This window comes from Brachyhypopomus gauderio, chromosome 7, assembly GCF_052324685.1.
Source record: "Brachyhypopomus gauderio isolate BG-103 chromosome 7, BGAUD_0.2, whole genome shotgun sequence".
Taxonomy (NCBI): domain Eukaryota; kingdom Metazoa; phylum Chordata; class Actinopteri; order Gymnotiformes; family Hypopomidae; genus Brachyhypopomus; species Brachyhypopomus gauderio.
The window spans coordinates 23,520,218-23,538,067 of NC_135217.1; the positions used below are offsets into that span (position 1 = coordinate 23,520,218).

At 42.4% G+C, this 17,850-nt stretch overlaps 1 protein-coding gene across 1 annotated transcript in view; it reads left to right on the forward strand.

Annotated features, from left to right (window-relative positions):
* The first annotated feature begins 8,843 nt into the window (after positions 1-8,843).
* Positions 8,844-17,850, forward strand: part of erfl1 (Ets2 repressor factor like 1) — a 49,059-nt gene continuing 40,052 nt past the window's right edge. Inside the window, exons 1-2 of the transcript XR_013132122.1 lie at positions 8,844-8,927; positions 9,171-9,256. The gene's annotated coding sequence lies outside the window, so the exon portion shown is untranslated. The remainder of the gene's footprint in view (positions 8,928-9,170; positions 9,257-17,850) is intronic.

A 17,850-nucleotide genomic window follows, 5' to 3' on the forward strand; every position in this document is an offset into this window, starting at 1 on the left:
ATCTGAACGCTCCGTGCTTGCTCAGGGCCGGATATGTAGATAGAAGCTGAGATGATCGCACGCGCAGACAGAGACGGATTGAGGCACACGAACGAGTAAACACATTGAATTTGAGGGCTTCGCTAATCATAATTAATCACTTACTTATTAAGCGTTAATTACGCTTTGCAAATATATCCTCACCATACAGGCTTGGGGACCGACGTTAGTGTGTCTAGATGAGGCAATATTAATCTATTCTTACTTTTTAATTTCCCTAATTAAAACTACAAGGCGCAGATATAAGTGTTTTCTTTGCGAAATAAATGAGTACTTTGAAAAAGCAATACCAAGCCAAGCGTGTCGGTGTACAAACACTAAATCATCCAAATTGTTGAGGGCTCTTCCTGCTTTTCATTATTTTAGTTGCGATACACATCTTAACCAGATCCTACCCAGAGTCATTATAATTGGACTTATCCTTTAAAAATATTATCTTTCATTAAGGCTAAATAACCTGTCTATCTAGGTGGTCTGCATCTCGCCCAGGTCTTCCATACACCTGGTAAACACACTTAAACGATCATTTTTGTCAGTGACTATTCTAACACAACTGCCCGTTATGTGGAATTCAGCGAATCTTCATCCCAATTCACGATAAGCACGATAAGTAGGCCTATACGATAAGTATTACAGAACGGCTCGAGGTTTTGTTATTCTAATCCCTTTTTCAGTTTTTATATAGCCTTCTGAAACATTTTATCAGTTTCCTCGTTTCTTTCTCTCAAAATGGTCCACCTGAACGTGCTAAGCGAGGGAGGGGCGCGGTAATAGCGCTAATGCCCAGTAATACAGGCCAGATATTATAATCTAAGCGCTGTCACAATGCGTTAGCGCGCGCAGACTGACGTGTCAATGCGACCGCACACAGGTGATGCAGCGGGGCAGGAATCGCGGCCCAGTAATCGTCAAAAACAGACTCGTCTATTATAGGATTTTCTTTCTCTCTCTCTCTCTCTTTCTTTCTGTCGCACACACACACACACACACACACACACACACACACACACACACACACACACGCCCACCAACACACACACACACACACACACACACACACACACACACACACACACACACACACACACACACAATGCCTATCAGAGGCTAACGATCCGTGCGCGCTCTTGCGGTCATGGTGCCGTGCGCGCTTCGTTGGTGATTTATGCGCGGGTGTAATTGAGTGTTAATAAAAGTGTGTCCGGAGCGCGTGTAATTGTGTGTTCAAGACTTTCTGTGCGCGAGGGTGAGTGTAATCGTGTGTAATCGATGTTGTGAGTGTGAGGCCTATGGCAATGTGGATTTGGACGCAAACACATTCACGTGTTAATGTACTCACTACGGGCCATGATGTGCTAAGATCATAAACATAACTATATGTGTCTGTTTAAAAAGATGAAGAAATGACGTTTCATTTCTTAGTCACAAATGTGCTGTTGTATAAATACTCAGATTTCAAATACAGACATTGAGTGTACATGTCTTCATGCATGTATGCATCCATGACTTTAAAAAATCATAACCTATTGTAGATGGTGTGTGTGTGTATGTGTGTTTCATGTGTGTATGTACATGCATGTGTGTTTGTTTGTGTGTGTGTGTGTGTGTGTGTGTGTGTGTGTGTGTGTGTGTGTGTGTGTGTGTGTGTGTGTGTGCGAGTGTGCGTGTGTGCGTGTTGTGTGTGTGTGTGGGGGGGGGGTGTGTGTGTTTGCATGCGTGCCTGCGTGTGGGTTTGTGTGTGTGTGTGTGGTGTTTGTGTTTGCGTACATGCATTCGTGTGTGTGTGTGTGTGTGTGTGTGTGTGTGTGTGTGTGTGTGTGTGTGTGTGTGTGTGTTGGAGATGGTATATATGCGAGCGCTGGGTAGATGGGCCCTGTTTAATTGATGTGGGCTGAGCATCGATCCCCCCGCCTGGCCTAATGAAGGCCTGATTGGTTTGTGAGGGCTGGCTGGTTCTGCTCAACTGCCCGAGCCACCTGCACTAATCCAGAGTGCAGCGCATTAACACTTACACACACACACACACACACACACACACACACACACACACACACACACACACACTCAATTCGCCATTACTCTTTGCTCTCTATACATCTCTCTCTCCTTCCTTTTGCCCTAACACTCTCTAACTCCCTAATACTTTTCACTTTCATCTTTCCTTTTAAGCCAAACTCTCTTTCCTTCTGTCCTGGACAGGCTCCATGTCTTAGCAGGCCTCACTTCCACTTTCTCTCCTCTGCTCCTGTTTGGGTGCCTCTCTGGCCTTTCTCTGTCTGTCCCTTTGTCCTTGTCCTCTGGGTCTCAGGAGCAGGCTGGTTTCACCTCCTCTACAGCAGCTTTCTCTGACTGGTGCAGCACTCCCATGGCTTTATTCGGCAGGCCTGTCCTCTCTTATTACTTAAGCAGTGACGCCAGGAACCAGTGAGACGTTTAAGAGACTGCATTACTGTACAAATAGACACGCTCCCTTGATTTCAGGTCTTGTGTTTTATTTATAACTAAATCATGTGATTGAACAGATGTTTAGGCAAATGATGTGATTTACATGGGAAATATTTCCTCAAACATGGTATATAAGCTTTCGGGGAGTGGATGTTGTGTTGCTTTGGATACACACATGCCGTTGTGTTAGGTTGTTCTTCCTTTGATGTAATCATTTGTTTTCTCCTTTAATGTTTTTTGTCAGGTACACATCTGCTCTCATTAATCTCATTCTGTGCTCAGGCTGTTAAATCATGGGACATGCTTGACACGCAAGCACTCAGGAAACGAGGACATGATGTGCTTTCTCCAGATTTTGGAGTGACTATGAAGGTTTTGCTTGTCTAACCCTACAAATCTAAAGCCAGATGTTTCTCAGACTGAAAAAAACACCTGAAATATGGTAGAATCTCTGAGTTTAAGAAAAATGTACATTTACTGTAACTTTACGACCTTTCAATAAAAATGTATGTTAATAGGATAGTTTCATATAAGTGCAAGCGAAAATTCCAAAACTGTACACTAGAAAAACTGCAGTTATCTGTCTCTATGGCTATTGTTTACGATACACCAGCTATTACAGAGAACTTTTGTTACACCACTCTCTGGCAAATGTTTGAACAAGTAGCGTTACTGTCTGATAGCTTCAGTAAAAGAGTTGTGGCAAATGTGACATTGAGGCATTCTCAGTGTCAACACATGTTCAGATGTTTCTCCAGACTTTTAGAAATTCTACTCACCCAGGCACGCTATAGTTAATATGATGTATGATTTGTATGGGATAAGTTAAAGAATTTATCATTTTTTAAATGTGTCTCAGTATGTTTGTTATGTAATGAATGACATTCAAACGCATATATATATATATATATATATATATATATATATATATACAATACACACAAATTTTACATGTACATGTAACAATGTTTTTACAGTTGTAGAAATAAAAAGAATTGATTGTCAGAGTTAAACTGAATGTATTAGGTTGCCAGAGAAGGCATGTGATCTGTGTCATCTAGCACATAGATATCACTTAAAGGACACTCCACCCTCACGTGAACAGTAGTGTGCTCTGCTAAGGACCACAGTGGTTCGACCCCCTGAGAGTGGACAGGATGCATATTGAGCAGAGCACGCCTGTGTTTGGTGGATCATTTTCTTAACACACTTACACACTTATTTGTTTGGAACTGGATGCCCTATGACTAAACCATGAGGTGGACAGCGTGGTGTGACTCAGCCAGCCTGATCTGTGTGTGTCTGTGTGTGTGTGTTTGTGTGTGTGTGTGTGTGTGTGTGTGTGTGTGTGTGTGTATGTGGGTGACAGGGACTGAGTGACAGCTTACGAGAGCCACATGCTAGCTATGTAACAGGCCTTGTTGACATATCAGTGAGACAGTGCAAGTGCTGCTGCCGCTGTTATCTGTCACGCTGCCACTCACTGCCCTCAACAACACCCCCACCACCCCCCCACCACCAACACCACCAACACCACCACTGCTTGACATTTTACCTCATGACAGTTAACATCAGACCATCTCAGTTAAACCTGACTCTTCATTAGAACATATTGGGAAGTCCCTAATATAAAATCAACTGGTTTGTGAGTCTTACCATAAGGTACTGGAAATGTAATTGGTTTCTAATTCTGCCGAAAAGTAATAGAATGTTAAAATGTATGCATACTGCTAATTGGGTATTTCTAAAGATTTTGTGTGAAGGAGACAGTCACTTAGGAAGATTAAATGGGTGCTCTGGCTGCTACGCCTGAGGGCTGGCTGTTAGGCCTGGTGTTGTGGGCTTCTGTTTACTGCCTGTCGGACCTGGGTTTGAGTACTGGGTAGGGTGGCTGTCTTCAGCCTTTGTCTAAGATTGCATTTGTTTAACAAAACTTCTAAAATAAAACAAAGAGAGTCTACAATTAAGTTAGAACTGCCTGAAAGCTGCTGAGTTAATGAATATCCATAATTAAACCAAGTATAGACATGTCCATAAATTATATAATTTAACATTATACAATATTTATTAATGTTTGTATAAGTAAGTTTATATAATCGCAAACTGTAAATATCGAGTATCTTTTTTTAATGCAGTTGTATATTAATAAATGTATCATACACAGATAAAATAAGGTTGGACAGTTCTTCCCATTAATCACTTGAATAAATGCAGTTTGTGTGGAATATGCTCATCACTAAACAGTCCGAGAGCGTCGGCTAACCTTTTCTGCTGGATGACCGACTCAGTTGGTTGTTGCGCTGTTGGGTGTACACGCACGTGCTCTTCTAATCGGGCCGCAACGTCGCGCCCCCTTAAAATTTACTGCATGGAGCCAGTGGCTCAGACGTAGTCGATGATTCCATTTTCTGTGTATCTATCATGCTAAAAGTGTTGAGTTCTCAATCTACTACCTTGTACACATGTGAACTCACACACGCGCGTACACACACACACAAACAAACACACACACAAACAGAACTAAGTGGTGTGTGTTTACAGCTTGTTCATTTCCACTCTGCAACTCTTGGCTAAGGCAAGACGAGGGAGTAAGGCCAAGAGAGGGAGCGAAAAAGAGGGCAATCGGAAGAGGGGGGGTGGCTGGCGGGCAGTGTTTTTGTCCAGGAGAGAAATAGCCCTCTAGGTTGTAATTGGAGGCAGAGAAAGAGAGAAAGAGGAGGGAGTGACAGCAGAAATTGCTTTGCTGAGGCTATGTGGGATGATAGTGTTTTTGACAGGTAAATAAGGCTGTGATTGTCGACAGTTACACTGCACCTTCCTGACCCGCACACACACTGGTCTCCTCCATCTATATTTCACTCTGACACACATGCTGACTCTCTCACGCGCTCTCTCTCGCTCGCTTTCTTTCTCTCATTTTGTCCCCTCTTTTCCCTTCTCTCTTAATCCTTCTATCTCTTCCTATCCCTCTGTTACTGTTTTCCACCCTTCCGCTGGAACACGAGCTCTCGCAAGCCATTTTGAATTCAAAGAGGCCAACGGCATGTCGATGCTTAGTGATATGGTCATATGGTAACAAACTGATGCGTCTGCTGTGCCTACTTCTGTGAAACATAAACTACCCTAGCCAAATGACCCTATCAGGGGGTCCTTGTCAATGGGCCTTGTCACACAGGGCCTACAGACATGTCTGGCACGTCGTCTATGACATTTCATCCAATAGCAGAAACCTAGATGGAGAGTTTTCCTGCAGGAACCATTGACTCAGCCTAACATGAATAAACAAAAAATATTGTTCACTGGATTCTATCATGTCAACTATTTTACAGATAGATAGATAGATAGATAGATAGATAGATAGATAGATAGATAGATAGATAGATAGATAGATAGATAGATAGATAGATAGATAGATAGATAGATAGATAGATAGATTCTTTTGCACCCCTGGAAGGCCTGTCCTTCCTTCATTCCCCTTTCCTCTTCCTTCTATCTTCCTATCCTCTTTTATCAAGTCAACAACCGTCTCTCTCCTCCCCTCCCGTTCAGCCCCCGACTCCCCCCCCTCCCTCCCTCTCTCTGCCTCTCTCACTTCAATCTCAAGTGTTTTCAATTTTATTCTAGAGTGGAATTAACTACCCCCGATGTCAAATTGCCGACGAAATCGATAATAATATCTTTACAAAAGAGGATATTCCAGTCTCTCGCGTCGGCTTTTGAAAAATGGAAAATTTAGCCGAGATTGATTCATTAGTTGACACGTTATAGGACGGTATAAGTATTGATCGCGGCCTGTCATGTCCCATCTCGGCTAATCGAAGCTGAGGCGCTCTGTCGATGGGCGCATTTTTCATAATTCCAACGCCGGGGAGAGAGACTAGCCGATGGAGGCGACTACACGGCACTGTGAGAAAAGGAGTGTGTGTATGGGGGAAGAAAGATAGACGCTGGAGAGATGACTGGGGGGAAATAGGCAGGGGGCAAAGAGTGGAAGACCAAGAAATAAAGTGAAAAAGAGGTATGGGGTAAAGAGGGGAAAGGGGGAGGGCGGAACGGGGTTTTTGGTGTCCACGGAAATAGCCCCCGCGGCTGACGGTGCGACGCGCGAGCGTCGGGCGGTTAGTAGGAAAGGTATGTTAATACTGCAGGTAGGCTACTGGGGCGTAAATAATTAATGCATTAACTAATTAAATACAAACGATGAGTAAACGAGATGGATGGGGGAAGAGTACGATGGGAAGGGGAGTGGGGTGATGAGATTGAAGGAGAGAGCGGGGCCACCAGGGCAAAGAGGGGGGAAGAATGGGGTTTAATAGCATGCGTTGAAAGCGGGAGGTGTGAAAATTGGGAGATCGGATGAGGAGAGTGAACGAACGGGGGGCAGGACGGTGGGGGGAAGTAAATAGAAATCGAATGGTTTGGGTGCGAGGAGAAAGAAGTTCTGGGGCGGGAAAAAAGCAGCAAGTGAAAAGGCAATGACGGTGATGGAGAAACTTTTGATAGTTGAGCTGTTCGTTTGAAAAGTTGTCTTTTGGCTTAAGCGTGAGGCCTTCAGTCTCTCTCGACATGTCATCTCGACCTCGGGCCTATTATCAAACACACTTGTCATAAAAAGGTTTTCCTGTCTTGTGAGATCTGGACATTGCTTGATGATGCCAACAGTAGGCCTAACTAAGCAACTGTGCACGCTAAAATGTGATAGCACATTTTTTTATGTCTTAGTAACAACTTGGGTAGTTGTTCTCTTTAAAATGTAACGGTCGTCTGGTAAGTTTGCGTGTGTGTGTGTGTGAGAGAGAGAGAGAGAGAGAGAGAGAGAGAGAGAGAGAGAGAGAGAGAGAGAGAGACTTGGACAGTAGTCGGTCATGAGATAAACTATATAGGCGATTTCATCACTAAAATGATATCTGTTGATCTCGCAAGACATTTAGTTTAAATTGAACCAAGACGAATCTTTCAATTGATCATATATGTCCACTTAATCTAATTACTGCCTTCCATTATTCAGTTATAATCTCTAGCCAAACTATGGAGTGGAGTAATACGGAATGAACTCATCTGTGAGACATGTACAAGTGCAGACTAAATGATCATGACGTGGATCTAGTCTCAGAATGCTAAAAAGGGCGTCCTGTTCATATTGGTTAAGGTAGAGTAACTGACTTCAAATACGCGGTCTTTCATACTTACGTGGTATTTGGTCATTTATTCGTAAGCGAAAGAACATTGCAGTCCTTGATGTGTAAGACTGTTGTCTAAAAAACAAAGAGAAAGAGATGGGCCTAATGTTTTCATTATTGCAAAGATCAAAATAACAATCAAATAACTTAGATGATGAGGAAGATGGAGAGCATGAACAGAAGAATTAAGATGGATTCGTATTACATGTGAAAGAGCAGAGAGAGGAATAGAGAAAGAAGGGAAGGTAGATGTGTGAGGGAGAAGCGGGAGGGAGGATGGGGGGTGAGCGGGGGTCTCGGTACTTGGCAGTCTCCGAGTATCTCAGGTTCTCTCCGGCCGGGGAAAGCGGTCGATATTTAATTGTTATTGCTAGCATGGAACGCGCGGAAGCGGTGCCTGTACGAAAATTTCTCATTTATTTGGTATTCTTGTTTTCTCTTTCTCCCTCACGCCCCCTCTCCGTTTTAGAAGAGCACTAGAAATGTTGGTTGGGGGTATTTAGACAGTTTGAGGTGGGAAGAGAGAGGGGGTAGGCGTAGGGACAGTGGAAAAAAACATTCTCTCTCGTCTACCAAGTTTTCGTCTTTAGACACATTGTATCCCCCTCAAGCACGCGCAGCCCTCACTACCCTGCCTAGCCCCACCCCAACCTGTATCTACCCCCACCTGTCCAAAATGAAAAATCCGTCATTTTCCATCAAACGTCCAACCAAATATTATCTACACTCCATTCCAAGAGATCGAATCTTATTTAGTGCGAAGGGATTCGCCATCTGTTTTCAAATTTCATTCCTCCATGAACTTTATTTTCTCTGACTTTGGACAAAATTATAACCTGATCGATCCGCAATCTGCCCACCGTCTACATATATTTTCCGAGGCGGATTCCTCTTTTGCTCTCAGTCGCTGGTCAATTTTCCGACACTGGCACAAGATCAGGTGCAGTAAGAGCGCCTCGCAGCCTCGCCGAATAGATTGAAACTTGAGTAGCCTGCGCACAGTCTGCTTCAGGGGGTACCCCATACCGCGGCACACCTCTCTTCCCCTCCTCCAACCACCCTTTCACCTTTCTCCACCTCTCGGTCCTCACCGACATGTCCCCCCTCTCTCCTCCTCTCCTCCTCTCCTCGGCTGCGCGCGCGAGCCGCTCCTCGCGCTCTCGTGCATGACTTGTGATGTGCAGTTGAGTGTGAGCTCACCCCTCGCGTCCCATCCCGAACTCATTGCTGGCGGACTTGCGAGGGACTGCTGAAATCTGTGGGGTGGGCGACGGTTTTTATTTCACTATCAAAGATATTGAGTCTAAAGAACTCGTTTTTTTTGTCATTTTGTTTAATTGCGCAGCATTAGTTTGGTCGTAATTTTCTTTTTGTCTTATTTCCTCCCTCGGCGTTTTGATCGTGCGTCCCGCAGTGCTAACAGATAAACATGCGTAGCGTGAGTCAAATTGAAAAAGGGGACAAATAATTCAACTTGTGTGTCAGTTGATTTTCTATGGTTTCCAGTCGGTGTTTTGGGTGCAGACCACGGGACTCCGGAACTCCAAGCGCTTCACGCCGAGACGAGAGTCCATGTGAGGACGCAGCGTCAGGTGAGCGAGCGCCTCTACTCCACTCCGCGCTTCAGACGGAGACTTTCCTACCCATGTGTGAAGCTAGTGTGTAGAAAAGCAGAGTATCGTAAAAGTTCAAGTGTGGAATGATGGTTTGTGCGAAGCGTTTGGCTTGCTGTTTTTGTTTGGTAAAATGATTTTTACGAGGCGGGTTGACGGAATTACTCTGGGTTGCGATAAAGAAAAAAGGTGCCACATTGTTACCGAACTATCTCATGTCTGGAGGGCGCGCGACGGCGCGTGTGTAAAGTGAAAGGAAGTGGAACTGGAGGTGATGCATGGTGTACTTGTTTATACAGTAATCGCTTTGTTTGTTTGGAGCTAATTACTGTGGAAAAAGTGCGTTCATAGAACTCTGGCATAAAAGTTTCTTTACAGCGGGATGCCTTGGGCTGCCATAATTGATTATCTCTATGTACTGGACTTGTGACTGAAAGTTTGGACTGCGTGCTTTGGGAGGATGTATGAATGGTTGTATGGACCTTATCATGTGTTTATTTAACCTTTAACAGTAAACCAAAACATCTGTAGACCTTGGTTGACTGATCTGAAGACTTTGGTAGACTGATCAGAAAAGCATCCCAGAGAATTGTCTCACCCACATATGGTCCTTGCTGCTGAATGGGGGGTGGGGGTGAGCATCAACTTCAATTGATTATGTAGGCCTGAATAATAATTATGTAAATACAAAATGTAATTATGCACTTCAAGCATAGAGCCATGAAATGTTCAGTGAGTTCCTCCTACATTCACTTAACCAAAATTCATCTTTGTAGGGAAATAAGTGACTTTGGGTTAATTTATTGAGCACCACTAATTTAATTGTGTGTTCTGACATCTATAGGTTGTGATATATGTCTGTGTTTTCCTGTGGGTCCATTTCTACTAAGCACACATGCCACTGTTTATAGAGGCTATAACAGACTTCTGCAAGAAGCATCACTCCACCGAGGGTCAAACACTCATAAATGCTGGGCCTAATTATACCCTCTCCCCCATCCACTGTGGAGACAACCATAGCCTAAAGTCAATGACTACATCATTGCCCATCTTGTTTATGGCTCACATGGACCTTTATGGACTTCCAGAAGACTGGAATAAAAGGCTTATTCAGTAGTTCCCTGTGTGTGTATATGTATGTATGTATGTATGTATATGTATGTATGTATATGTATTATGTATATGTGTGTGTATATGTATGTGTATATGTATGCATGTATATGTGTGTGTATATGTGTATGTACATGTATGTGTATATGTATGCATGTATATGTGTGTGTATATGTATGTATGTGTGTGTGTGTGTGTGTGTGTGTGTGTGTGTGTGTGTGTATGGTATACATACACCTTCTAGGTGCAATCTTCAGGATTTAATTTTCAGTCACCTTTCTTGGAATCAATCGTGACTCTATTTAAATGCAAAAACTCAATCCTGCTTTCTGGAATGTGTGTGCTAAGCAATGCGGTTGTAAGTACTAGATCTGTGGAAAGATTTTGAAGAGGATAGATGTAGTGTATTGATGTCATGGTGACCACAACTTGGACGTGTTGCTAGGTTTCTTGATCAGGACCAGTTCTTTGAGTTTGTATTTTGTAAAGTCTGAGTGGCTATTATGCTGGTGTCTGTAGATTACAGTCAGCAACAAATAAGACCCTCTGATTCCATCCAAATTGCAATGTTACATCTTGTTTTTTTTTAAGTTGCTAACTTCAGGTGCCGTGCTCTCACGCCGCCCTCGCTTAACCTCAGATTTCACAGCCGAACTGAAGCTCATTTAGCCACGGCTAGCCACAGTTAGCCGCGGTTAGCCACTGTGCGCTACACTCCTTGCATGGACATGCTTAATTACCCACAATTAAATCCCTGCACTAATGAGAAAATTACTGTGATATGAAATAAAGTGACACGGGCAAGTAGAAAGAGCAGATTCTGGTGCACCAGGGTCACGGGTTGGTGATGTGGGCTAATGGAGATGAGGGAGTAATTTGACAGACCAGCTCTCTTTCTCCACATTCTGTGAAGCCCAGCATGGCAGCAACATCCAGCACTGTTAGCTAAAGCCAACCAAGAGAGGAAGACGAGGATGGTGGTAGACATAGTGCTTTGGAGGCCAGATATCAAGGCTGGCCTAGATTCGAAATCGTCGTGTGCAATATGACATGAAAATATGACAACTGTAACATGGTACTTGTATGGAGCTGGAAGCAGACTTTTTGTGTATGGTTTGTCACTTTGGTCTAAAGCAACACAGATGGAGTGTGAACGATGCATAGTTAGTTAGCACACAATTGTTAGGGCTATGGTAAATTAAAGAACCTTTTACTATAGTATAGTATAGTGCAGTATAGTACAGTAAAGTACACTAGAGTTCATTAATGGTTCTAGTTGTGTATAAGCCTAATAGGTTTATAAGTCTCATCTTATTAAATATATAGCCTCCACACCTCGTCTCCACTCTTCTTATTTGGCCTCCACACTTCTTACTGTCGTGACGAGTACAGTGTCTCCAATCTGTTTATGTGTGTCCAGTTTACTTTGTGCTTTACTGCTGGAGTGAGTGACCAACAGAGGCAAGACCAGTCGCTTAGACATAATTGTAAACAGTGGTAGTAATAACACCAGGCCCAACAGTGATAACAATTAGATTTGATTTCATTTGAGGATGCCTCCACAGCTGCTACCCCTGCCCCCCTTCAACCCCCCCAGCCCAGACCATGCTGCCCCGCCCCCCCCCCCCCCCCCCCCTGCCCCCACGGGGCCCCTCTCCCCCTCAGATTAAAGTGGGTGTGTTAATTCGGTGGTGTAGCGATCGAAGAGCTCTGGCAACAATGGGAAATGGGCTATTGATCAGACCTGCTCAGATTAAGACTGGGGACTGGAGCTCTTTCTCGCTCTCTTTACCTCTCTTTTGCTCTCCATTTCCCACTTCTCCCTTTGCTCTCTTGCGTTCTCACTGCTCGTTCAACCTCTCCCTCTCTCCCTCCCTCCCTCTCTCTCTCTCTCTCTCCCTGTTGTCTCTGTCTCTCTTTCTGGCTCTACTTCTTCCTCTCTCCCCCTCACACACATGAATATGTGCCTGCACTCTCTTCCTCTCTCTGCTTCTTTTGCATTGGCTTTCTCTCTATCCCTCTATCTCTCCCCCTGTCTCTATCACCATCCCTCTCTTTTCTTTCTCTTTCCCATCCCTCTCCTTTCTCTTCTTTTCATGTCCCTCTCTCCTTTCTTTCTATCTTTCTGGATTCCTTCTCTTTTCTCTCCATCTTTTCCCTCATTCCTCTCATCCCCCCCCCCTCTCTCTCTCTCTCTCTCTCTTTCTCTCCACCCCTCTCTCCATCCAGCCCTTGTGCTCCCCTGCCTCACTGAGACTGTTCCTCTACACTCGTTGCTTTCTTCACGCTCTTTGTCTCTCTCACTTCTTCTGCTTCCTTTCATGTGTGGTGCGGTTTACTCACCTTAACGCACCCGCTTTCATTGTTCATGTCTGATTAAAGGAGGAAGTGTGAAAAGTGCCCTGAAATTTTGTCTAGTCCTCAAAAAAAAGGAATATATCTGGCAGGGATAAAAGAGAATAAGAAAAAAAACTCTGCCTGCTTCTATTAATTACTTTAATCAAAAATAATGAAAGAGGGCAAACACCCCCCCCCCCCACCCCCTCAGCCCCCTTCCCCCACATACACATGCATGCGTGCACACACACATGAGTTGAGATTAGAGACCTACACTGCAGTGCCCAATCACTGGGGCAATAAAAGTACCTTTGGGTCACAGGTATGGGAGCCAGAACAGAGTGCAGCTAGCTGGTAGTGTATTTGTAATGAAATGTTCACAGGGAATCTAGGTGTTGTTTCCCTCCCTACTCACATTTCCTTTCAGTTTCATTCTTTTTCACTCTCTCCCTTTCTCTGACACACAAACATAAACACATGTACACACACACACACACACACACACACACACACACACACACACACACACACACACACACACACACACAGGTTATCATTATTCTGAAGGAGGTAAAATGAGAATAAGTTTGGTGGTTACAAAATGCTGGTGAAATTCTTTGTTAGTTTTCCTGTAGTAACTGAATGCAGTTTGAATATCTGTAATGTGTGCATGTGGGTCATATATTAATCAGATGGATGATTTCAGTCTGCTTTATTAATGCAGTGAGTTTAGCGATATGATTGTTGCAACAGTCATGCATTTAATTACAGATCACTATGTGTTGTTTAATATATGAACCACACACAGCTTAAATGTGAAGGATTTCTGTGTGTGCAATAAGTAATATCATGCCTAAAAATAAGGCATGTAAAATAATACAGTGATTTTGCATTGACACATACTATCACATTCTACATGTTAGAATAATTTCTGTCCAAATACTTTTGACTAATTTTATGTGCTGATATCTTTATTCATGGACACGGCCAGCCCAGAATGAGTACACCCAGTTGTGCCATTAGGGGAAGTGGAGTATTAACACTGGGATTAAGGATCCCCTGATCCACAAGGTGGGAGGATGGACCACCTCAAAGGATTAACCGAACAAACATGGATTTAAAGCCCTCTTACGTCCAGTCGGACACTAGGGGGCGATAAAGAGGAGCGCTTGCGGATTTCTGTTCCATGTGGTTCGCTACTCTCTATGCCCGATGTTTTGGGTCTTCCATCCTTTGCCCATCCATCTTTCTCCTGTCGTTCAGTTTCTCTCAACTCCCATCAGCCCCCTGTCTCCACACACCAGTGACTTCAGCACGTTTACCTAATTGATTATTAAGTAGCTGAGTGAGGATCAATTAAGTACTTAAAGTTTGTTAGGCAGAGTCGATGTTTGTGAAGGCTTGCAGTAGTGGTGCAGGCCTCATTGCTGGTATTTAAAGATCAACAGGTTTATTGCTTGTGAAACCACCGAGTGCCCTTGTAAAAGTTTGCAATATACATCCATGCACATTTTTAAAAAAACAACCTTCAAATCACCATGGTGGAAGATTATCTAGAAAGTGTGTAATTTGTTTTGTGAAATGTTCATGTAAACTGTAAAGGGTTAAGTGTGTCTATGCAGACAATAGCACTTAGTGTGAGAATGTAGTGTGGAGTCGTATTGTTAAGTGGAGGAAAGGGGTGTTACAGGTTTGGGTTTGTTGAATAGGGAGCGAATCAAGTTCACATGGTGGGGAATATGAATGTCTACATTATTGGTACTCATGTGGCATTATCTGTAGTCATGCAGTAAGTTGATGTCAGATTTCTGCACTGCAAGCTTTCAGAAATGTCAAGTTTTGGGGTTAGAAATAATAGTAGAAAATATTCACTGCATAACAGAAAGTATTCATCATCCAGATAGAAAACCTTTACAAAGTCCGTATGAAAGATGTTTGTCAGATGCCAAAGAAGTTCTTTTGCAAGAAGTCCAAAGTCCAAAGACTGGAAGCTTTTCTTACACGTAAACCTTAACTGAAAAAAATAAAACTTTAACTGAAAGAAACATGCCAGTAGGCATTCCAGTTACATACTACAAATGACAAAAATAGCAAAGATAGACAGAAAGATAGACAGAAATTGTGCGTGATGGTTAAGGTGAAAATTGTTTTCTTCTGTGGTGAAAAGGTGAAAAGAATGAGAGAAAGAGGAAAGGAGAAGAGGATACACAACACACGCGCGCGTGCACACACACACACACACACACACACACACACACACACACACACACACACACACACACACACACACACACTAAGCTCATATACGAGACAGAGGAGCGGAAACGGGTCGAATCCTACTTCAAATTCTCTTTCCTCTCGGCTTGTCGACCGGGGAAAACAAACCGACCCGAGGCACAGCGAATGGGGATTTACTAATTAACTACTTACACAGGGAGAGATGCACACCTCCTCTGTGCCCTCCCTCTTTCCCTCTCACTCCGTGGTTACTGGTGTAGAGGTGTTTCCACGGTCCCCGGCTCCTGGCACCCCGTACAACGGTAAAGTGAGCGCACGCACGGTTTAAATTGCTTAAGCGTCGGCCGATTGGAGAGTACGGAACAACTGACCGGGAGAAGTTGAGGTATGTCAGTGACTACACTGCGCTGTTAAAGAATCACAGGGTGGTCTTTATTTCTAGGGACTTGTGCCGGAGGAAGTTTTGTTTAGAATATAAGATCTGTTTGCAATATTGTTTCGGTCTATTACTGTTGTTGAAGTGTATGATTATTGATATGCTGTGTCGTTGTTGTTGATATGCTGGCTATATGTATGTTTCGTGGCTAATGTTAATAGCATCTATATATATATATATATATATATATATATATATATATATATATATATATATATATATATATATATATACATATTTATAATATTTATATATAAGTTTATATAAGAATCTTGGAAATTCCGCGTCGGTTTTTATTACTGCACATGAACGGTGAATATATAGATCTCTATATATAGAGTGAAAGTTTATATTCTGTGTAAAGCACGTTGTAAAACATTTGTTTAGTTTGCGCGGTGAAAGACTTTCCCGTGCGAGCTGCTGCGCGCCTGTCCGGATCAGCCGTGAAGTGTCTCTAAGCCCACACCTATACACCACACTATCAATCAGTCAATTAGACAGTCACTCACACGGTAACTAGAGACGTTTAATGGACTGTGTGCATCCCTTCGATCTGGCCTTATACATTCATTTCCCTCGCACTTCCTAATGGCGACTAGTCCAACCAGGCGAGGGCGAATAGGTTATCATCCGTTATGGGCTATTCATTCACCTGACATTGAGGTTTTTGGATTCTGCTCAAACAACTGCATCCTGACTGAAAGTTACAGCCAGTAGCTCACAAAACACGCCTAGCTCTAAATAAAAAGAAGAGAGATCAAAATAACTTTAACAATAATAATAAAACACAAACAAACAAACAAAAATATTTAGAGTTACATTAATCAATAGACGGGATTTTTTTGTTTTGTTTCCTCCCGGAATTGACTCGTTTTGTTTGGTCACTTTCTTAAAGTGTCTCTTAGGACTATTTAAGCCTATCTATCAGTGGAAGGTTGTAACGTAAAAAGTTTGATGTAAGGGTGCAAGACCATTTTTAAAGTATACGCTTCATGCTGAAATTCCAGTCCTGAAAAGTTGAATCAAAGAATTTTATCCATGTGCGCCATGGGAGCATCTCATCAATTATTTGCGCCGCTATGTTTTTGATTACAAGTGTTTATAAATCAATACATGGGCACGCAGCTCTAACCACATCAGATATTCTGATCGTCCAATAGCTAGATGTATCTAAACTAACAGAAAAGTTGTTTGCGTGTGGTAAATAATTCACAAAATATCACATTAGTAAATCCCGAAGTGTCCGAAGTTCCTCGTGTTTCGAGTCTTTACTACGCTTGGGTTTCTCTCTACAAGTCTATTTTTCCTTATATAGAGGTATAGTTTCAACATGTAAACTCTAAGGATAAGTAGATTTAGATAAACACGTTTGAGTATTCGGTAATGGATTTGACCATTTTTCATCCATGTATATTTCAATTTTCAATTTCAATAACTTCTTTAAAATATCCTGCTAGTTCTCAGTTTTGTAACGAGTGCCAGTGGAATTAAGTATAAACCAGTGATTATTTGCAAATTATATCATGGTAGAAATCTGCAGGCGTCAAATAATCTGTGTGAGAAATGCTAAACATATCCTGAAAGATGTTAAATCTGGAAGCTAAATTCGAATTGTGTAGAGAAGCAGTAAATACATTTTAGGCCAATCTTGGTTTTCTCGTGCATTTCATTTGGCAGATAATACGTGAAGTCGGATATGACGCATTTCCACGAGAATCACTTTTAAATGAGTTTATAATAACACGACAAAACTTAATTTGATATTGGAAAGCTATAATTTTCACATTTATTTGTTCGAATTTTAAACACTCATAATGATCGTGCCTCGGTATTATTTGTGTCATTTATATATCTTTCATTCGCCATTTAATTTTTAAAAATGATTATAACTTAATTTACCACGAGTTGCCCAATCTATGATCTGGACAACCTCCAGAATGTCTGTTAAATTCTCTTGCACACCTACTCGTGACATTGCTTTGTGACTCCCTCCTGCGTCTCTCTCTCTGTCAATATTTGGTGGAAATATTTCCGACATTAAGTGGCATTTGGGGAAATCTCTACTCCGCACATCACTCCCCCCCCCTCCCCCCACCTCACGCTGTTAGGCGCCGTCCAGAATACTGACTCTATAGCCAACTGTCAAACAAGGTTTGGACCGAAATACCAGATCTTCCATCAGAGTACATTAGCATAGTAATGACGGCGATAATAATAATAATAATAATAATAATAATAATAATAATAATAATAATAATAATAATAGCATATTAATCCTGTAACAACAACAATAATAAAAGTTTAAGCATTTAATGAATAACATGTGATCCCATGTAATCCAACAATTTCTGGAAAATTGCTTAAACAAGCAGGTCCAGCGCACTGAGGAAATCTTGCTCATAAATTTTGGGCATTAATTTAATCACATATAAAGGCATAATAAAAATTCCAG